Raw genomic sequence first — 15,142 nt, 5'->3', positions numbered from 1 at the left:
CTCTAGGAATTAGAAAGATACTGTTAGACTCGAAGGCAACGCGGTGAATCTTGTTTATCGTCCGTCACTGTAATTACAGTGAGGGATTTTAATATTGTCAATCAGATTATGACAAGTTTATGTGATTTTCCGAGCTTAACATTTATCATAACATCCTTTTTATAAAGATGAAGATCTGCTGGCGTTGATTTTTCTTTTTGACTCGGCACATTTCCCTAAAATATGAAGCTACTCCTCACATGGAATTTAAGTAACTGGGTAGTATTCTCTGTGTGCCACATCTCGACAGTGATATCCTATGACGACGTGTCAGTGTGTGCGTGCGCTCACGAACCCGCCAACCCCAGTCTCTCAGCAACGGACAGACCGAGGATGTTCGCGCAGAGCACCAGAGGAATCTGAACAATATTAAAATCTAGAAATAGCGCTTTGTCACTGTCTTTTTGACAGTCGGGAGAAGCTCGCACTATTTCCAATTTTTTCATTCTAACTTTCTAGCTTACTGTTGTTGTTCTTTTGTTGTTTTTTTCTTAAAAATTAGGCAATGTTTCAACTTTGCTGACCTCACATAATTCAGATTAGTTGCTCCTAACTGTTGTTTGATCCTTGCTTTGCTCCAAGGCTTCAGTTACAGCGAGCTGTTAATCTCAGACAGGATAATGAGCCAGCTGAGGATATATCATGTGTCTAATAAGGTCAGGTGCCACCACAGACGGCCTCCCAGAAGATTCCTTTCCATAATATTGAACCAGCGTGGTAGCGAGTTAAGAGTTTTAACAGTTGCTGACAGAACGAAGAATTATAAGTCAGCATCTTCAAATGTACTTTTTTTTTTTTTTTTTTGCCGGGGCTCAGCATCTCAACGAGGCTCGAATATTGTGTAGCTAATTTAAATGCTGCTCTTGCTAGGTTGGCACGTTCAGTGAGTGAAAGTGGAGAGAAATCGAGGGTTGTCTAGCTGAGGCAGATCTCACGGCCTGTAGTCTGCTCATTATTTTTTATAATAATCAGAGAGTCACTTGGAATCATTTCCAGCCGACGCCCGGTGACGCCTGCTCCTCCAGGAGATTGCACACAAACATTCCTCAATCTGGATAATTTAATGTGTGTTTATATTGATTATTAATCTAAACATCCCGAATCATCCGCAGCCGGGTTCACAGAGTTCACCGGTGTTATATGACACCGCCGCAACTACACCCTCCTCGTATAATTGCATATGATATCTACATGGACAAAACGGATATGTTGATATTCCCAGTTGGTATCTGTCGTGGCACGCCCCAAGTCACGTGGCGCTTTTAAAATACATTCGTGAGCTATTACTCAAGGTCACTGGTGGGCAGGCTAATGTGGAAAACAAATAATGGTGCAGTGTTGCCTGTAAATGGATTCATCCTGTTGGATTATCAGTAACATTACACTGACAGTATGAAGCGGGGCTTATTTTACAGCTGGATGCTCTGGATACCGGCGCTGACGGCCTGTGGTGAAGCACCATTACATTCATGTGATTACAGAGAAATTGTGATGATATGAATACATCTTTGTTTTATGGAGGAAAAAATTTGGCCATCTTGGAGTAAAATTGGTTTATAATGGAATCTTCAAGGGACGCTGTGTTCATAATTCAGTTATTCTGCAAATGGTGGCTTCAGAAATGTTTTATATACTATAACTTTTATACTATCATCCTTTTAAAGATGATATGTTGAGGCAAACATATTAGCAATATTTATCTTTCTTGTTGCTCTGTTTTGGTCTCCACCAACTACTATGAGGGAAAAAAAACTTGAGCTGTCTTGAGCTGCTAAATGCTCTGTTAATTAACCTTTTTATTTTTATTTTTCCAAGACAGTTCGCCTAGTCCTGTGACTACTGTGCTGTATTGGCTTGTATTTGTTGCCTTGACTGAGAAAGCCTTACGTAACATGTGGTTAATGCTATGAAACTGTCTGTTTTAACTCAAATCTCTGATGCTTAACCTGAAAAAAGTCATTCGCTTAAACAGGGTTCCAAGATGTGACTATTTTGGTTGCACATGTACCCAAATATCTGCAGCTATAAGTGAAACTGTTGCTTTTGCTGTGATTTTGAAATGAGGAAAAACATTATTAAATATTATTCAATTAAAATGTATTATTTGGTGCAGCTGCATTAATAAGTTATTAGATTCTCACACTCAAACACAGAACTGATGGCATGTACCTGAATGCAAAATGTCTGCAAACCTCCAGACAAAACAGCCTTATTTTTCTAAAGCCTTTGTTTGCAGTAGTTGCACAGAATGAAGTGAATGTTGAAGTCCGGCTTGTTTGTTCGCTTCAGCTCCAAGTCAAGTAAACAAGCCCACAACTTGACCTTGCTGCTGAGAAACACGCAGAGTCTGTACAATATACAAGAGCAACGGCCCAGATGATGCACTGATGGCAGCCCATATGGAGGCACTGGCATCGTTGCTGGCTGTGGCGAGCGGAAAAATGACGAGGACACCTCACGAAGGCCGGGTAACACGAAGCATGACGGGTAGAAAGTGTGTCATGGGAGATGCTGATCTGAAAGGGAGAGGTTCTCATTGAACCCCCTCAGAGAGAAGTTTCATGCTGCAGGCCCGGAGTGTTTTCCGCCTTTGTACATTTCTTCAGCTGTCACAACCCATTTGGAAATCAACTCTGCTACGTCTCTGTTCAATAAAAAAAAAACCACCGCACGCATTCCACACATTTTCCAGCTCGTGTATTCGCTCCGAGGAATGTGTTTGTCAGAAAAAAAGCCTCGCACACAAATCACCAGCCACTTTTAGTGGTCTGGAGATTGGACCCCCTGCTGAGGCTGCGCTGTGGCTTAGCTCTGCCTCTGTGTTGGAGGCTAATCGCTGTTTTGATTAGTCTTTTTTTAACCAATCTGTTTGCACGGAGCACCGATCCCACGGCCATGTTGAATGAAAGGGTTTATCAGCTTAAGCCTGTTGTAAGGAGCACGAGGGGTCTCATCTTTTCTCTGAGGAACGAGAGCAGCCCTCGGACACAAGTGTCCAGGCAATTAGAGACGCCGGGGGCCTCAAAGAGAGATTACTGGCACACAGAGTCGTGGTGACGGCTCCTTTTCTTTTCGCTCCGTGTTGAGACACATGACGATGGGTGCTGTGGAGGAGGACTCTTATCTCAAATTGGTGATCATTAAATTGATTTCCTGCAGAGTGATGGCAGCAGACAGTTTTACATCCTAACATAGCAGTGTGAGACACTTTTTTAGAGTGGCTATGATGCATTTCCTCTCCTTTTTTTGGACTCTCAACACACAATCTTTGCGAGTGATATAACTGCCACCATGTACTAACTATATAACCATACATCAGCATGGCATGATAAAGCAGCTGGCATGCTAATTGGCAGTCTGTAAGACCGTAACCAGTCTCGCTGAGCCTCAGGGTGCTGGGCCACCCAGTCTAATTGTTGTGCCTGATATCAATAAGACACTGTTGCATATGTGTATTGATTCAAGCTCTATCAGGGTCCTTTCTGGATTCACTTATTCGCCCTGTTTTCCAGGCTGCCACTGTGGCAGCTACATTGGTTCTGCCTGGGTTGGTGTCCATGGACCACGAGCTAAAGAGAGCTCCATATCCTGATAATGTCTCGTCTGTTTTGGCTGCAGAACGGCAGCAATTAGTCTGAGCTACGGATATTGAAGGGTGGTGTTTTGGCATTAGTTGTGAACAGTTGTGATTATGAAAATTGGTTGCTGAGGGTTCCTTGACATGTTTGTATGAACATTTACCTTTGTGGCTCTCCCTTTTTTAATGTTTCTGTTTGGCTTGCATTGGACCTCACAGGCAAAGTTGCGCATCAGTGAGGACGACTGCAGAACTGAAATAATTTAATTTGTGAGGTATTTGATCTGCTGATTTGGCCAAAAAAGACATTCCCATGTGGTTACTGTAGTCGTACACAGTTCCTCTGTTGATTTACTCTATTGGTAAGCTACACTGAGTCATATAAAGTTTCACAGATTCTTCCACTTCAGGGTTTAACTTTGTCAAGAAGATATACATCATCCAAAATGCTGCATAAGGATCACGATTCCACCCTCACAGTATTTGTTTTAGCTATAAATCATCATGTGATGTCTGAATTACATCCAACAGTGGAAAGAAATCTTTATACATTTCAGTTTACGCCCACATACAGTATATGACTGAAGATAAAATGCATTTACCTTTCTATTTGGCACCAGGATAAAGTGCTGCAGGAAGGAATCCTAAAACCAAATCCACGTCCTTAAATAAAATAAATAAATCTGTAAAACTGTACTTGTTAAGTTTGAAGCTTGTAGGTGTCTTAAAACAACGGCTGCCGACATGTGGCTGAATGAGACTTGGTTGTCAGGACATTTAACATCATCATGCCAGACAAAGAGAATCATCTACTCATTACAGAGCTGCTTGCAAACTATTCTAACTCTTAACACTGTGACTTGGAGATTTATCAGTTCACAGTAAAGTGTCTGGTAGGAGCCTTCGTGGGGCTGATGTTGATCGTTAATTCAATTCTTTCAGATTATCTTGCTGAAAAACAAGTATCATCTTGTTTGTCACAAAGCTTATTTTTCTGCAAAAATCCATGATCCAACGTAACCAAAAATCTCACTGGGAGATGTCAGGGGGAACTGGGGCCGTGCTAACTACAGGCTGTCTTACAAAAATGTCAACTGTGACCAACAATTTTACAGCTTCCAGTCTTCTTAAAATAGCATGTCAAGAGACAGAGGAGGTGTGATGGTAGCACGCAAGTGCTGCAGTGTTCAGTTAAAGGTTAAAGGTTAAGAAACATCCTTTAAGACGGCCAAATAAACGCTCCATTGTTGCTCAAGCAAGCACACAATGTTTTTCCTGATTCTTGGCGTGAACAGGACTTGAGGTTCATGTCTTTTACGGCGTCTTCCTCTGAAGGAAATGAAGCCTAAAGCGAGAACATTCCTGTTGACGGGACTCGCAGCCTGCGAGGTGTTAAATTGAGTCGGGAGGCCATGCGAGCGAAGGGAGTGGATAAACACGGGCGAAATACTTAACCCTCCCTCTGCTCCACAGCTCACCAGTCTGTCACTCGCCACCTGCTCATTTTGCAGCGCCGCTGCTGGGTTTGGAAGCAGCAGGTGTGCTCTTTAAGTCCAGTGGTAGCAGGTTCCGCTCTGACAACCGTGGCCTGTGTTGTGGTCAGCGAGCCTGCTCTTTCTAAAGGTTGAAATATAGGCTATAGTGGGATCCTTAAGTGCCGTCGGAGGAGCCGCATCAATAGCCAACTGTTTGTGTGTGCGCGCAATCCCCCACAGAAACATATAAAGCTGACGAACTGAAGCCAGATGAAGGTTTCATGTGAGGAATGTTAAGAGTTTCTGCCAACTCATATACCTATCCCCCTCCCCTCTTTTCATCTATCATATAATTATGGCGTGCAGCCGGAGCCAGAGGTATGCGCTTTACTTTTTTTTTTTTTTTTAAAGAAAAAGAGAGAGCGAGGGTGAAACTAAAGAATTATTGCTGCGAGTGAAAATATGACGGTAGAATATTATTTTTGGGGGGTTTGAATGGAACCAGGCTCAAAGAGAGAGGAAGTTTTGATCTGCGCTGTGCGAAGAGTAGGCGATTGTAGCTGTAAAAGTCTGCATGTGGAATCATTTCTGGCAGAGTTCGCCTTGTGGCCCGAGCCCCTCGAGAGACAAAGGCATCTTCATCATCTCTTCATCATCCCCCCCCCCCCCCCCCCACACACACACACACACACACACCACCAAACTCTTTGCTGCTCCAGCTGATCGCCGTTCGAGCGGTCGAGACGAACTGCAGATAGAAAACCTTGTCCAGAGATCTGTTAAAAGAGGATGTAAATCTGCAGAAAACTATTAACCAGGATTTTCTGCGAGGCTGAAAACTCACAGGTGCTTTGTGAAACTTCTGCTTTTCCTCACTTTGACTCCTCTAAGCGTGAGGGGCTGAGGGAGTGCAAGGAATCCTCTTGAATTTGTTGTGGTGGGAGAACAAAAAAAAAACCTGGGTAGGGACTTGCCAGTTGGGTGGAGATATGTTCATAATGTATACTGTAATTACCCTCTAATTACTGTCATCAGAGCATAATCACTAAATATCAAGGCAGTATTTGCAGAGAGACTTTCATTGGTTGTCTTTTCTTGAAGTTACGGCCGTTCCCACCAGGTAGAACTGGAGGATTTGACAGTTTGATGTACAGAACAATGTACAATGCTGACGGGAAATGTAGCTGGCTGTACATTCTCCTCTCTTTCCAGGCCTCCTTTAACATGCGCTTCCTTTATCCAATCCCAGAAAGTGAAAATGGAGCCAAGTTAAATATCTGGCCCGGCTTCAAAGCTCGGAATATTTCCGCAGAAAGCACAGCGGTTTATATAAGTTCACGGATAGAGATAACAGATTGCATGTCTTTTGTGGCCGGCTAGTTGCCAGTTTTTGAGCGATGGGTGCACCACACGCCGCCCTGGATTATTAGGTAATAATACACGGGGGTTTCTGTGTGACCATTTTGAATTTTCAGTCGTTCTGGCATTAGAGCCGGGCCGCGAAACTTTGGGAAATGGGAGCAGGAGCTGTGTACGCTAAATATTTCAAGTTCTCTATGTCTGAAACAGAAAAACACGATCACTGTGTGAAACGGCACGAGTTCCTGCAGGTGTTTGGTCTATTATTTCTTGCTTTACAGCCTCCTGTTGAGGGTGGTCTCTTTTTTTTTTTTTTTCTTTTCCTTTTAAACACTCCAGCTCCCCTTCTGTTGTGAGACCCTTGAGTTATTCTGGCCTTGAAAGCCAAACCTGCCTGTCTGAGAATCATCTTTTAATTAGGCTGCCTTTTCATCCTTGATGATTCGTGTTTGACGGTATATCGCCCACAGGACATCAAAATAAACCAGAGGAGTCGGAGGCAACCCAACAACCTTTTTTCCCCTTTTTTTGGGGGGGGGGTGATGAAAAGGCGGAAGGAAATGGTGCATTTTCACTGATCTGCACCATCTTTGATCTTCAGATTGCTGCCATTACACGTCATGATGTACTTGTAAAATTCCTCAGACTGCCCCGCTTTTGATCTCCATTCAGACTGGGCTTTTTATATCGACATGCCATCATTATGAATGTAACTTCTGATTTTTGTGCAGCGTTTATGCCATACAGCGGGACTTCATTATGCAAACACGCAGATAGCACTTCTTTATCTGAACGATGGGAATCTGTTCCAGTCACAGTCTGTTTACATAGACGCCAGAGGGAAATATGCTGGTGGTTTGGGGGTTTTAGTGGCGCGGGCGACGTTTAATACAGTTTGTGTACTTGGCACTAAATTAACAGATTGAGAGACAAGAAGCAAGAGCGAGGCTGCGACCGCGATCCTGGGCCTGGTTTTGTGTTTGCCAGTGGTGAAGTGCGAGCAGCTGTAGCAGGATGCCAGCATGAGGACTGAAATAATTACTGCAGTGTGCTAGCTTGGTCAACACAGTGCAACTGCAGCTGTTTCCTTCGCCGGTGAAAGAATTTCAAAGGATGTAATGTAGCTTCAAGATTTTTTTTTTTTTTTTTTTTTTTTGTCGTAACTGCCTCGCAGGGATTTGCTGGACTGTGGGGACTTTTTTTTTGGAAAGTAAATAGAATTTAAAGTTTAATGGTCAGAGGTTGCGACTCGGAGTGGGAACTGACACTTAAGTGTGGGCAGGACAACTCGGAAGATTTATTATCAACCTGAGGGGCTTGGACTCACGCTTGTGCGCTCACACCATTTCGCTATGTTGTTTTTTTTTATAGCCTCCACCCCCGCAGCAGTGTCCTCTCCCCTCCAACACAAAAGAGAGCAGGACGAGCAAACTGGGTCAGGTTTCTTTCTATTTAAGTCGTGTACGTGTTTTCTTCTCCCTGATGATACTCTGCCCAGTGGTCGTTAAAGATGTGGATGCTTTTCCAAGAGGTGTAGCGGTGAATACAGATTATCATCAAGCCCTAAAGAAAAGAAAGTTAAAGGCCAGCTCCACCAATTTAACACTTTAAGTGGTGTTTACAGGTCTTGGTGAGTAATACTGCATAAGAGGAAAAAAAGTAGCTTAAAGTCTTTTGTAGCTCCAGAGAAAGGTGCATGTAATCTGATAAATTGCCTCCAGTGATGTCACTCAATAGCTAAATTGAATTGTGGGTAATGTAGGCACCAGGCAAACATAAGAAGAATGTGTGGAATAAAAAGTTGTCCTCTCCATTTCTGCTGTATGGATTATGATTGTTTTTAAACTCTCCTTAATTTCGTCCAACCGAGTTATTGGACTGCTTTTCAAGGTCTGGAGCCTACATTATCCACAATGCATCTTGGCCACTGAGTGACAGCAGTGGAAGAAATTTATGCAGTTTTTCACTTCTGTAGTAGAACTCCCCAAGTCCTGTAAACACACTTTTAAGTTTGAAATTTGTTGGAGTTACCCTTTAAGTCGCCCTGTTCGTCCACCACAGGAACATTCATGGTTTAATAAGCGACAATCAAGTTAAAGTTTAGAGAAAAACAGTCCTCAGTTAATATTAAACAGTGATCAGCTGCTCCTTCAGGACTGTGTGTGTGTGTGTGTGTGTGTGTGTGTGTGTGTGTGTGTGTGTGTGTGTGTGTGTACTGTCTTTATATTTGATTTACACTGGCCAGAGGTAAATTCAGAAAGTTACAGCAATTTAGTGTAATGGACTAAGACAACACGTAAGCCACCCCCCCAAATACTTATATCCATAATCTAAGACAATATATAGTCCCATATTACAGTATTGAAATATTGCTCAGCCCTGTATTGAAGTACCCATAGTATGTCTTCTCTGCTTCTTGGCCGTCATGCCTGCCACCAAATGGCCAGCAGTGAGTCTGATGGCTAGCGTGGGCTCCATCTGAATGTTCAAACGTTGTCTCTGTTGCGTTTGGCTATGTTTTTTTGTTTTTTTTCACTGCTCGTGTTCATTGCAAGATGACACTGAAAACACCTTTTTATCAATCAGTGCTCCTGTCATCACGTTTCCATGCAAATCAGTGCACGGGAGTATGTGATGTCCCCTTTTTTTCCACCTGAGCCGAACCCACTTCAAACCAGCGAGAGCAGCTCAGAAAATGAGCACAGACAGAAACGTCTCGTGGGAAATGATCAAAACCTTTTTTTCATAACTTCGGCAGAAAAGCATGTGTTCATGAAAGACCCCCAGTTTCTCATTGTAGGAAGCTGATTGAGAAAGTGTGTTTTCAGGGCCTTTTTAATGTGCAACAGCAACAGAATTGTATTGGATTTTTCTTTTGTCGCAAATTTGTCGAGCTTTAATAGCGGCGCGTATCCGTCGTTCGTGGCCCCGGCTCAAGGTCTTTTTTTGATAATTGCATTTACAGACATGGTGGGTTTTGCCTCTCAGCAACATCCTCCTGCCCAGCCATTTCCCTGATGAGCAGCACTCTGTCATCTCAGCCTGCCAAAACGCAGCCGCTGAAAAATGGAAACACTCCAGCAGCCAATTGCTTTGGTCAAAATTATGCTAAACGGGCAGTTCCCTCGAACACTGCATTGCTCCCATGATGTGTATATTTTTCATGCTGGACACATTTTGCCAATCGTCCGTCTTCATAAATGCTTTCTCAAGCAGAGATTGAGATGTGAGCATTAAAGTAATTACAGTGATTATGTGCTAGAAGTGTGCATTATTGTGTGAACCTGTATCTCACTGCTTCCTGTTACTCATCTGGACGGCCAGAGTTTAGAGTTCGTTTCCAGAGTGTGTGCTACCCTTCCCGCACACTTTCTCAGGCTCTAACAATAGCCCCCTCGTCGCTGGCCCCTCGTAATCCTCTTTACCGCCCCCCCCCCCCCCCCACACACACACACACACACTCTCCTCCTCCACCTCCTCCTCCACCTCCTCCTCCTCCTCCTCCTCCTCCTCCTCCTCCTCCAGCCTTTTCCTACTCTCTGCAACAAGCTCCCTCAATAGGCCAGGCACCCCACTGTGTTGTCAGCATCAACCAATCATGCTGAGAGCTGCTGCAAATTTAAATGTTTGGAAATGCTGCAGAGCTGCTTACACGGAAGTTACTTTGGCTTTGAAACCTTGACTCAAACTTGTACACGAGCGCCAGAGATGCTGAATTATAGATAGAAGCTGCATGCTGGAGCGCGGTGGCCATTTTGTTTTTTTGCTCGCATTATTGTTTTGTTTGTGCGCCTCGATTGCATCTGGCACCTTCGACAGGTGATCAAGACCATAGCTATACTTCTGATGGTGGCTGCTGTTTTTTTAATGTTTTTTTTTTTTTATATCTGTGGTCAGCGAGATGGACACCACTGTAGGCTCCACTTCAGGATGCAGTGTGTTTGTCATGCATTGTTTATAATCTGCTTTGATATCGCTCTCTGTTCAACCTCTCGACACAGAGACCAGAAGGATGCAGAGAGGAAGGAAGCGCTTTGTTGTTTTCCCCTCTAAAAAAATATGCTGTCACTTTCCTTCATTGTCGCCTGACAACAGTCTGTCGGTGCAGTTTTTGTGGTACAGTATACATTCCTTCTCTATGTATATCCATGTGTTGTAGTTAAGGTCAGACATCTCAGTGAGGCTTGTTATCACACCGGGGGGTTCTGTAGGTCTTTCCTCCACTCGTTTTATCGCTGAAGAGATTCTTTCAGCTTGATTAAAAATGTAATCATTCACCCATTTATCCCCTCATGCAACAAACGGCCTCTTTTCTTCAAGGGAATGGCAAGTGACGGGTGGTAATTGTAGATCAAGGCCAGGCGCTGGGGAGCCGGACGGCTGAGGGGCGGAGGGCTGGCGCTCGGGCTCGGGGGTTTGGCGGCCGGCAGCCCCGGGATGTGCTGCGAGTAACGGGGACTTAAAACATGGCTGCTCGCCCGTGCCAACCGTTCGAGGGCTGCTCTTTTCATTTCAGCCCTCTCTGAGTGATCCCTGCCCTCTGCCCCCGGGCCGCGACGAGCGTTGTTGTCACTCAGTTTGAGTGAGAGGGAGCACGAGAGGAGGGCCTGAAAGGCAGTGACACTCCAGATATCCACTTCAAACAAACAATTAGAGCATACTGATACACAGGGCTAATAGGCTTTTACGGGTGTACTTAAGGGCAGCATTGCTGTTGAGATGGTATTAATTATTAGCAGGGTTTTTCAGGTGATTCACAAGAACCAGTTTCCATCTGTGAACATGTGTGTTTGGATATAGTGGGGGAATGCGAGCCCTGTTCTTCCTGAGTACTGGAGCGGCGCCTCATCAGCTCCCACAATGCTGCTCAATATATGCAAAGCCGTCTCTTGACAGGGCTTGTTAAGCATCAATACTACGCTCCTGCTCCAGAGATTTATTTCAATATGGGCCATTACCGTTGATAAAGTCCCCGCTCAAACAAGACTGCTCACTCCCTTTGTGACTTCGGTGTCCTTAAAGCAGCCACGTCCTCCAGCTGCAGGGGTGGGTTGACTTTCCCATTTCTCTTCACGGCTAAACAATCCAGCAGCATTGTCACGATTAGGATCAGTCCACGAACCGCTGTGGGACGATGGTAGATGACATCATATTAAACATTCAACCACAGTGTTGCATGAAGGTCTCGTTTCATCGTTCAACTGACGTGAACACATGGATGTATTTGTAAAAGAGAACAAACAGTAATAAAACTCACATTAACCCAGGACACATTTATCTTCATTATTGTCTTTTGTTTTGGAGAAAAATGAACTGGAAAATGGAAAATCTTTCCAAAATATGTGGAGTTTAGTTTCCATATTTGGCTGCACGTATGATATAACAGGGCCCCAGACTTGCTTCTTCCACTGGTAGCACCGGTGCTCCTTAATGAAAATTTTAGGAGCACCAGCACAAAGTTGAAGAAGAAAGCTTTTTGCCATCCAATGCGATGCATCACTGATGAAATACTGATGAATCTTTTGGTAATAGTTTTGTTTTCATAAGAAGTCACAAGGTGACGGAGTGTTTTAGAAGAAGGTCATTTTCCATGATTATTTTAAAAGGAGACTGCGGCACATCCTAAAACCAGACAATGGAAAAAAAAAACATAAATTGTTAACAACTAGTGTAAACTGTGAATAAAAAGTGTTCACTTTTCTTACTGGGATATATGCTATATTTGGAAACCATGTGTTTGTTAAGATCGTGCTATATAAATAAAGTGGATTGGATTGCATTATTTGTAGGTCGCACAGATGCAAGATTTCGCCGCACTGCCTCTAAAAATGGACACAGAATACAACTCAATGGTCATGGTTGGTTAATGTTATATAATGTACATGTAAAACTCATTCAAAAGTCTGGACAGGAATAATGTTTTGTTCATTTTACCAAGTAATGTTCTTTTTTTTTAAAAGTCATATAAAGATTACAGTGCTGGTGATTTAAGCAAAGCATGATATATCAAATATATAAAACAGTGGTTGCACTCGTTCGTAGCACTTTTATGTAGATGATCGTAAAGGAAACTGTTCATTTAAATGGCAGCACAAACAACAGGAAACGGTGTTAAACCTCCAGCTGTTTAAAAACTAAACTGCTGTATTTTAAGTGCAGCGGTTCCACCAACGTTAAGTCGCAGCGGACAGATTTTTGGACCGAAACAGTCACACCCTGCTGTTTGTCTGCTTCTTCCACCAATCTCCTCACAGTATCTTTTTTTCTACCAGGCGGTTTTCCTTTAGCCTGAGATATCATTAGCACAATGAAAGGGATCTTTGACCAGGATGTGTGCTTTATTTTACACTCCTCTAAAGCCCGGCTCTGTGCTGCTCATCACGGCCTAATGGTACACAGCGCTGCAGCAATTAAGCAGCTGTTTGGATTAATCAAATAAACCTCTCGATGCCTTTTTCTTGATGTTAGGATTTCGCAGAGAATGGAAGGAAAGGCAACACAGATGTTTTGCTGTCCAGAGTGCGTTTTAGCCCCCCCCCCCCCAAATTAGGGAAAATAGGTTGTGATTTTGAAACCAATCTCAGCCTGCGACACTTCTTTTCTGCTGTGTTTGACATACAATTCATGAGCAGAGTGACAAGATTATAGGTTAAGATAAGTATAAAATTAAGCATTTTATCCCTAAAACCAGGATGTGTGCAGCTGTCGAGAATAGGTGCTCTCATAGCGGCTGAAGCTCTGATTGCAATTTGACTGACGCAGGAAATCATCTTCGGGCTGCAGATCTCTGTTGCTAAGGGACCAGACTGGTGGGCTTCAAATGGCCGAGTGGACCCTGAGCAATCTTGGGCAATTACTTCACTTAATGATTAGGATCTAAAGAAGGGAGGACCGCCATGCTGTGAATTCATTACAGGGTTGAAGCGCGAGATGAGCTGTAGTTATAGAGACATAAGAAAAAATTGACAGTGTGTGAAAGACGTGGAGTCATTACGAGCCAAGTGCTCATGTTTGGAGGAGCAATTAGCGGTTATTGGATTTCTGTAGACCATTATCGAATGGACTGTGGAACAGAATCAATTATAAAAAGCAGCATTGCATCATGTCCCTTTTGTCTTCATATTCCACGGTAATTCCATGTAGGCCAGAGACTTGTCTTTTTTTTTGCCGTTTGTTTTTGTCGTATGATGTATGAAAACTGCTGACTGAATCTCCCCGTGGAAACAGAAAGGCGATTCAAGATGCTTGTGAGCTCATTAAAAATGAAAAAATGGCAGCATTGTCAGGTCTGTCATTTCACAGGAGGGAAATGCGTTGGAGGGAAAAAAAGAAAGTGTCCCCTACAAAAGTCCAATCTGGGCTGAACCAGTCCAGTCTGGTCCATTTGCCGCTCACTTGGCCGGACCACCCAAGACTGATCTGGCGCCACAAGTGAACATTGTATTCCTCTGGGAACACGATCATGTCGCAGAACTGCTTCCCAGATTCATTTCTTACCAGAGACAAAAGGACTCATCAACAAAAAAGCTGGGTACAGCGTTCACATGCCCAGTTGCCAATCACATAAAATGATCCAGAGCTATACGTCTCAACAACGTGTGATTGGATTGCCTGAAAGTGCAGATGTACTTGGTCTCCAGATGATGATTCTCCACTTGCTTTTTTGTCTGGCACCACTGTGATCAACACTTTGGTACATGAAAAGTATGAAAAAAAACACCAGCACCAGAAGAGATCAAACTTGACAAACCTATCAATGCTTTTCGGATGTTGGGCCTTGATTTTAAAGTCTTGTAGGCTACAGTTTTGGGCAATTGTTAGCAATAGAAGTTGATAACGATTGCCAACTGAGAACCTGGAGAACCAGTTAAAAATGTACACAGGATTAGCCATTACAAGACTTTTGTTGTAGCCTCTGGGAGCTCTCTTCTCTACATATTTTGCCTCCAAGAATACAGATGCTAATAAAAGATGTGCTGGTCAGCACAAAACCATCTCGTTCTCACAATATATCCTCAAGTGTTGACACGCACACAGCGAGAAGTGACGGAGGCCATGTTTTCGTTCGTCTTCTTTAGGCTTAAAGGTGGAAAACATTCAAAAAAACGAACCAATTTACAATGTGAACAATTTACAGGTTTGACGTTAGGAAGTCTATGATGCATGTTGCAGAAGTGGCTACTGAAGTTTGCATGCTAACCAGTTAGCTTTGGCCTCTCCCAATTCAAAGCTACTGTGCTAGCAGTGTTGACACTGACAGTCCCAAGTTCAGACCACTAGATTCACGGCTAACCAAGCTAACTAGCCGACAGCAGGTACAGATGGCAGTTTCATGGTGATATGTTGCCCTCTGTTTGTTTTGAGTGTGAATTCAATAGGTGGCGATTCTTAACTTTACTCTATGCTTTAGAGCTACTAATTGTAAGGAAGTAAAAGTAGCAAATAATTGTATTTCTGTGTCACACAGCACAAACTGTTTGTTGTGGGATGTAAAGGCTAAATTAGAGTCTCTTGATCACTGCTGGGCCTATTTGGATTTTAAGTTTCTGCACAAGCCAACAAACCACAGTTTTATTTATTTATTTATTTTTAACGGTAGCATGGTAACAGCATGGGTTTGGTTTATTTTTACTGAGTACATTCATGGTTGCGTACTTCAGGCATGCCTCAGGCTGCACATTGCAGTTATCAC

The 15,142-nt window shown here is 43.3% G+C and overlaps 1 protein-coding gene across 1 annotated transcript in view; it reads left to right on the top strand.

Moving 5' to 3' along the window:
* nxn (nucleoredoxin) overlaps positions 1–15,142 on the top strand; it is a 66,372-nt gene that overhangs the window by 10,349 nt on the left and 40,881 nt on the right. The window lies entirely within an intron of this gene.

This window comes from Acanthopagrus latus, chromosome 2, assembly GCF_904848185.1.
Source record: "Acanthopagrus latus isolate v.2019 chromosome 2, fAcaLat1.1, whole genome shotgun sequence".
Lineage (NCBI taxonomy): Eukaryota > Metazoa > Chordata > Actinopteri > Spariformes > Sparidae > Acanthopagrus > Acanthopagrus latus.
This window is presented reverse-complemented; position numbering and strand designations above follow the sequence as displayed.